We start from the raw sequence: 8,170 nt of genomic DNA, 5'->3' as shown, positions 1-8,170 counted from the left end.
GGTTATTTCACTACAGCCAGGATTTGAGATTTCATGAGGATGAATTTGCTAGAGTTCTATGGGTCTAAGGCTAGTGAGGACCCACAGTTGTATCTTGAGGAGGTGAAGAAGATCACCCAAGTGATGCATGCTTCTAAGAAAGAGAGTGTGGAGTTGGTATCTTACAAGTTGAAAGACATTGCTTATGATTGAGTTGTAGCGTGGAGGAAGAATAGAGGGGAGAATACTGCCCCTATAACTTGGAAGGTGTTCCATGATGCGTTCTTGGGTAATTTCTTCCCGCTTGAGATGAGGGAAGCGAAGATCGAGGAGTTTATGAAACTTGAGACAGAGATCTATGACTATAAAAGAGTACTGCCTTAAGTTTAACCAGTTAGCCAAGTATGCTCCTGATTTGATGGCTGACACTTGAACTAATATGAGCAAGTTTGTGACAGGTGTGAATGGTTTGGTGCTAAAAGAGTGTAGGACTGCTATGCGTAATAGGGATATGGATCTGTCCAGACTGATGATATATGCAAAGCAGATAGAGATAGGCAAGATAAGGGAGAGAGATAGAGTAAAAGGAAACAAGAGGGCTAGATCCGAGCAGCTGAGTATGGTCAGATTAGGTTTCATGGAGGGAACCGTCCACAGTTTCAAAGCTGTTCGTCTATGCCAGCACCTTCATCAGCTAGTGTTCCCTCGCCCAAAAACAGGCAGGAGCAAGGGAGCAAGTCTTGTATGTCTAGATCCCAAAATAGTGTAAGTAACAGGCCTTATTATCCTTCTTGTGCTAAGTATGGCAGGACCTATTCAGGCGAGTGTTTGGCCAAACTGAGGGGTTGGTTTGGTTGTGGCAAGTTAGGCCGCAGACTTAGAGAGTGCCCGCATGTTAGGCAAGGGAATAGAGATGTACGACCTCAGACTTAGGATACTAGTGCCCCATCTCCTTTACCCTGTCCATCCCCTCCTCAGGGCGATTCTTCCAGTATGGCTGGCGGTCAGCGCCAGAATAGATTCTATGCCTTACCATCCCGCCAGAAGCAGGAAGATTCTCTTACTCCATGTATTTAACTTTGTTGTTTATGTGTTGCTGGACCCCGAGTCAAGTTTCTCTTATGTGACCCCATTAGTTGCTGTGAATTTTGAAATGAGTTCCGAAAAGATTCCTGAGTCTTTCCTGGTTTCTACTCCAGTAAGGGAGTCAGTTGTTGCTAAGAAAGTGTATAAAAAGTTCCATGTTTTTGTTTTTCATAGAGTCATATTTGCTGATTTGATAGAGTTGGAGATGGTCGATTTTGACAACTTTATTCTGGGTATGGATTGGCTTCACTCTTGTTATGCATCTATAGACTATCGTACCCGTATAGTTAAGTTTCAGTTTCCTGATGAACCAATTTTCGAGTGGTCTGGGAGTTCAGCATCTACCAAGAGTCATTTTATCTCCTATCTCAAAGTCAGAAAGCTAATATCCAAAGGTTGCATCTATCACCTAGTTAGAGTTAAAGACACTAAGTCTGAGGGTCCAACTATTCAGTCAGTCAATATTGTTAATAAGTTTCCCGATGTCTTTCCAGAAGATCTCCCAAGTGTGCCTCCCGATAGAGAGAGAGTTCGGGATTGACCTTCTTCCCGACACACAACCTCTTTCTATTTTGCCATACCATATGGCACCCACAGAGCTTAAACAGTTGAAAGAGCAACTCAAAGATCTTTTAGTTAAAGGTTTTATAAGGCCCAGTGTCTTTCCTTTGGGCGTACCTGTCTTATTCGTGCGAAAGAAAGATGGTTCTTTGCGTATGTGCATTGACTATTATCAACTTAATAAGGTCACAACCAAGAATAAGTACCCTCTTTCAAGAACATCTATTATTATTTTGCTGGTCAAACCTGAACTAGGACTGAGAAGTCCTAAAAAATAACCAATTAGGAACTAAAAGGGAAAGCATGTCCCTTTTCATTCTTCAGAACCATATGATGCATGTGATTGATGATCAAGCTTAGAAAATTCATAGTACACAACTGATAATTTTGTTGAGAAAGAAGAAGGAATTTTTGGTGTAGGATTAACACATTTGTGCACACCCGTTTGGAGAGAATCAAAGAAAGTTTGGTCAACCAATTCATTAGATTTATTAGACAATGAGAGGATGAAGTGTGTGGAATTGATAGGTGTGCTCAACTATTTCAACTTAGACAGCCTATGCTTATGTCAGTGTAGAACATACCTGATAAAAAGAACTTTGTGGTCACAATTGCTTGCTTGTACCTATTTTTCTGCACAATCTAATACAAAATTAGGTTAGAAAAGTCAAAAATCTAGAACTGGGACACACAACTAAATGTGCAAGACTGAATAGAATAACTTTTTAGCAAATAAGATTAAGAAGAAAAATGATTATTCTAGTCAATCATTGAGGGGAGTTTATGCAATTTTAATCATCCCCAAGTCTAACCTATTCCTTTCAAAATGCTATCTACTTAGTGCCTTTGATGCTTCTCCAGTCAATTAAGTAACCCACATAATCAACATTTTTATAGCCCTCAAGAGTGAAATTACTTTCCTTTAGATACCATAGTCACAAGCCATTGATTTGTTGTTCCCACTATCAATATGCCCTCAGTCATGGAACAGGTGGTACAACATACTTTTGTGCATGCTCATCAGTTTCACTGTTATTCTCTCAACTACTCTGCTTCTTACATTAGTCCACAAAGATTCATACGAACCAGGTCCAAGCACTGAATCATTTTTTTTAGATCTCCCTTGCTTCCCCCTTACACGAGCACTACAAATTTGGTCATCTTTGAAATGATCCATTCCCCCTTTAAATGTGGTGAGTGAAAGAAACTTTATTTTCTTCTAGTCCTTGAGTAAGCTTTATTTATGTACAAATTTTTCTTTCCTCTATTCACTTTCACCTGTAAAACAAATTAGGGGTTAACTTTAGGCACCCAGACAAGCTTGAGTCCTTTCCTATGAGTAAATAGATGAATCAGATTTATTCTAGGCCATGCAGAAACAGGTTACATGACCTATTTCTCTGACTGTATTTAGTTATCCTTTTCTTGGTCTAAGATAGTTTATTTGCCAGATTTAGATTGCTGGATCTGTTTTTGGGAGAAACAGGACATTTAGTGGTTGAGTGTCCTAGTTTTCCAAAAATATAACATAAATATTTAAGGAAATAGTTTCTTTGTAAAACCTATGCCAACCCTCTCATTTTGAGTCCTACTACTTAAATAATTAATAATTCTAGATGACTTGGTCCATCGGTTAGCTCTTTCAAGATCAAGTTTTATTCTAGAGTTTTCTTGAGTTATCTTTCTAACCTTTTCTCTTTGAGTAAAACAATTCATCTTTTCTTTGTTTAAGTTCGGACTCAATTATTTGATGATTTTCACTTATGGCTCCTTTTTCTTTTTCAGTAATTGACAACTTTAAGATTTCTGATTTTAGATCTAGGTTTGATGAACTAAGTTGACTAACTTGTTCCTTTAGGGTGCAGTTTTCTGTATCAATGACATTCTTGCAAGTCTCAAGATCAATGTAATCAAACTTTAGACTTAAAAAAGCATTGAATAACTGATCACTTTCAGATGTGAGCTCGTGAAAATCATCAATCAATGTGTTCATCAAGGGAATTAGTCTTTTCTTAGAACAAAGATGCAATTTATCTTTAAGATCAAGTATATTTACCTCAGATTTTACTTTCTTTTCTTCCATGTCTGAGTCACCTATAGCCATAATGTAATACCCCGTATGTTTCTAAGCTAAGAGACGAACCATTTTTCCTACATATGAAACCTCCTATCCTATGAGTAGCATTTTAGTGCATGAATTATAATGAGTATCCTAGCAATAAGATAGCTTATGATACATTAAGCATGTTCATATGAGTCACTTAAGGTAATACAAGCTAAGAGTTTTTGAATCCATCAAGTTTTAATGTTCGATTTTGAAAGGGTCATCTTTGAATGAGTATAACTCGATGTTAATATGGTATTTTGGCCGATTTAGACCCACTAAATCATAGAGAATCAAATTAGCTTTCCAAAGATACCAATTTTGCCTTAATCCAATACCCGAGCGAAGAGTTATGCCCTTTTTCGTGAGAGACAGTAAGGATAGGCGATTGGTTATGCGCCGCCCAACCCAAACATAGGAGATTGGTTAGGCGCCGGCCAACCTAGCTTAGGCAATCACTTGGGTGCCGCCTAAGTCAGTTCCATGTGCCAAAAACACTCCGTTTTGAGTTATTTTAAGGGTAATTAAGTCTTTTAACACTCCTTACACGTCCCTAAACTTAACCCTACGAAATATACAGCTTCTAAACACATTACAACCCTATTAACATCTCAAAGCTCATCATCCAAGAGCACTAAAAGATAAAAACAACTAGGGTTGCATAATTAAGCTTGAAGATCAAATTTTAAGGAAATTCCTCCGTCAATCATCAAGAACCTCCCTTCCAAGGTATGCGTAGTGTTCATCCACGGATACCTTTCATCTGTGGATTTCAAGAATCAATCTTTAAAATACAAAATCTTGGTTGATTGTGGTGATATGATCATACCCATGTTGATGCTTGTTTGTTTTGCTATATAATAGTATCGTGACTGTATATCTCATGAAAGTTAAGTTGTTAGTTGAAAAAACATGATCTTTAGGTGGATTGATAGAATGTAAGTATGAAATCCACCTATGCCTTAAAGAATGCATGCAAGGTGTTCGATAAAATGCCTAGTATGTTAGAACTTCATATTTACATGATTTCGTGATATCTAAATAACAAGTTCATGTTAGCCATACACTCCAATATGAATTTCCATGCAAATTATGTGTTGTTATTGTTGTGGTATAAAACATGTATGATAATGGTGATGTAAATTATGTACGCAAAATATATCCATGATTTTCCTACCATGTTTGAGATGTTGAATAAATACATGAAGTATAATATCCTCAAATCATTACAATATGAACTAAACATTACATGTTACCATTCCTTTACGCTTGAAATGTTTCCATGCGATTGCTATGAATAGTATATGTTGTTGGAATACCCATGATATTAGAATATGAGATTTATGACTTGATTATAAGCATTCCTATTCATGATAGATATTATGATGACCATGTATTCATGAAATCCCCCACTCATGTATTATGAATTTTTATTGATGGTCGTGTACTCAAGAAATTCAAGTTGTGTCAGTTTTCTTCCATCGAGTCCTGGGGGTACTTGTACCCAAAAAATATAGTTATGTGCCAAGAGCCATGTCATGTTTTTACGATACTCTCAGTCAAGCCATGATCTATAGAATTCAGTCAGTCATGTAACTCAGGAAAACTCAGAAATCTCAGTAATCTCAGTAGTCCAGTAATCTCAGTAATCTCAGTGCTCAGTAACCTCAGCAACCTTAGTATTCACAGTCAATCTTAGTAACTTTAGTACTCTCAACTAGTTCTTAGAGCTCAGTACATTCCACCAGTCATTGGAATCCATTAAACTTAGTTTAGCTCTGCTAAACAATACCATTAGTATCAGTCAAGTTAATAGTATCAGTTCAGCTAATCAGTTCCGTTCAGTTATTCGGTTTATCTTAGTTATTCAGTTTAGTGTCCTTCAGATGGGAGTAGAAGTTAGCACCGAGTAAACCCAAGGATGGGAACTCACCCGCTAGTTCAGGGTGTGATTCTTAGTAGTCATCCTTGTGTTCTAGAACTACGTAGCCAGCGTAGGTTGAGATATCTTAACTCGTCAGATTAGGGTTGATGAGGTGGCTTAACCCATCAGTTTAGGGTTCCCACTGTTTTCATTAAGTACCTTCCAGTATAGGGTTCTCATAGCTGTCCTTACCAGTGGTGCGGTATTGACACCCCTCCAGTCGAGAGATTGGACCCCAACTTAGCTATTATAGCGTATTTGGGGCATGTCGGTTAGATAACTACTTCCTATAATTTCAGTTACAGATTTTAGGACTGTCAGCTATAGCTACCCAGTCTCAGTAAAGAACTTAGGTAGTTCTTCAGATTTTAGTATATCAGGACTGTCAGATACAGTCAACTCAGATTTAGAATTGAACTCAAATATTTTCCTTCAGATTTATGGACTTTCAGATACAGTCACTTATGCTATCAATCACAACAGTTATCAGAACTCATGCTATCAGTACTCAGCTTCAGGACTGTCATATACAGTCAATTAGACCAGTTCTTCATAATTTGAACTGTCAGAAACAATCATTTATTTATCAGTAATGCAATATCAGTCTCTTAGTATTCAATAATACAATATCAGATCCATCACTTATTAGTGATTTATTTATCAATATCAGTAAACTCAGTCTTTCAGAATCTCATTATCAGTACACTCATGTTGTCAATATTCAGACTCAGTAGTTCGTATCTCCACGAGTTCAGTTACAGTTATGTATGTATGTATGTACTCTCACATTCATATCAGTCAATATTGTCCATGCATATAACCCTTTGCATTTAGCCTACCTCACTTGTATACTCAGCACATTCAGACGTACTGACACATTTGCGCTATGGTGCTTTCTCTTATGTTACACCATAGGTTCAGAGGCATGAGCTCCAAATTAGCCGTAGATTCCAGGATCAGCAGTCAGAGTTAGATGTGAGTCCTCATCCTTCGATGACATGATGATTTCATTTCTATTTCAGTTTTCACTTTATTTCAGTAGTTGGAGTTAGTTGGGGACATGTCCCATCAACTCCTTATTCAGTTCAGTTAGAGGATTTTGGACTAGATGTTAGATTAGATGTTCAAACTTCAGTATTTATGTTCCTTTTTGGTATTGTTATACCATATTTTTCAAATATGTATTAATATTGAACCTTATGGCCTTATAGTTCATGTTTCCGCATATTTTATAAGATATTATGCAGTTTACAGGTACAGATATCAGTCATGGGTTAGCTTGTGGTCCTTTGGGGTCATAAGCACCGTGTAGCATTTCGGTTCAGAAAATTAGGGTGTTATAAACTTTGTATCAAAGCCTAAGGTTCAACAGTGTCCTAGGAAGTCAGAAAGCTGCATCAAGTAGAGTCTAGTACATGGGCGTGTTGTGCACCACCACACTTATGTGCAAGAGGCTATGAGATGTTTTAGGAATAGTTTCCCTTATTTCATGTCTTAAGAGTGCTATAGCAAGTTTATTTCAGGAAACCATGTAGATTCATATCATGCACCCCTCATGTTCACTTTACCTTACTTTTAAGGTAATAGAAATAGTGAAGTTTAAAGTCCTAAAGACAGGGCTTTCTCAGACAGTCCCTATGGTCAGTTATGAGATTAGTAACACTCAAATAGTATCCCATCAGTTCATTATTGTTCCAAGGTTGTACAAATTTTATTCATGATCATGAGAACTCATTCTTGAGCCCAGAAGTTTAGCAGTAGTAGAGTTGGGATAGTATTATTCTATTTGATCAGATTATGTAGTCATGGGGATTAGATCAGTAGGCTTGAATAGTATAAGCTAAACACTTAAGTTTATTGACTTAAAATTAAGCATGAAGGTATGAATGTGATATTAGCAGTATATAAGGAAAAAGAATCAGATGATGTGTTTAGTAAGACAAACAGGTGTTGAACATAATGTAGGTATGTGATGGTAGATCAAGTACCTAACCCTGACCCTCAGATTTCAGTAGTAGAGCCAGTATGTATAGAAAGCAGTAAGGGGAGACAATTCCAGACCCATTCTTATCTCAATGCAGAGTTTTTCACTTCAGCTATCACGAAACCAACTCAGGTATTGCATACCAACTCTATGATCACAGACTATAATCATGTATGAATTCAATTTCCAACATAAGGAGTCCCTTTTACTCCACAGTATGAGTCATTTTCCATGAGAACAATCTACTTTCATGCACTTTCCATGGGATTATGTGTGCCTTCAGTTTCCAGTATAAGAGGTTCAGTTTTAGCTCCCTCAGTATTCGAATTATGTCCGACGAGTACAGGAAACTCTAGACTCAGGTCATGTAGCTCATGACTCATGTACGCATATCATGCTTTCCAGTATACTTAGCTTCCATGACTCATGCTATGCCTTTATAGATCAGATACATTTAGACTATGTCATGTATATCCTCAGTTCAGACCTTATTGGTAAATCCAAACTATTGATATTTTATTCCTCAAGTTTC

This window comes from Capsicum annuum, unplaced genomic scaffold (genome assembly GCF_002878395.1).
Source record: "Capsicum annuum cultivar UCD-10X-F1 unplaced genomic scaffold, UCD10Xv1.1 ctg5165, whole genome shotgun sequence".
Lineage (NCBI taxonomy): Eukaryota > Viridiplantae > Streptophyta > Magnoliopsida > Solanales > Solanaceae > Capsicum > Capsicum annuum.
This window is presented reverse-complemented; position numbering follows the sequence as displayed.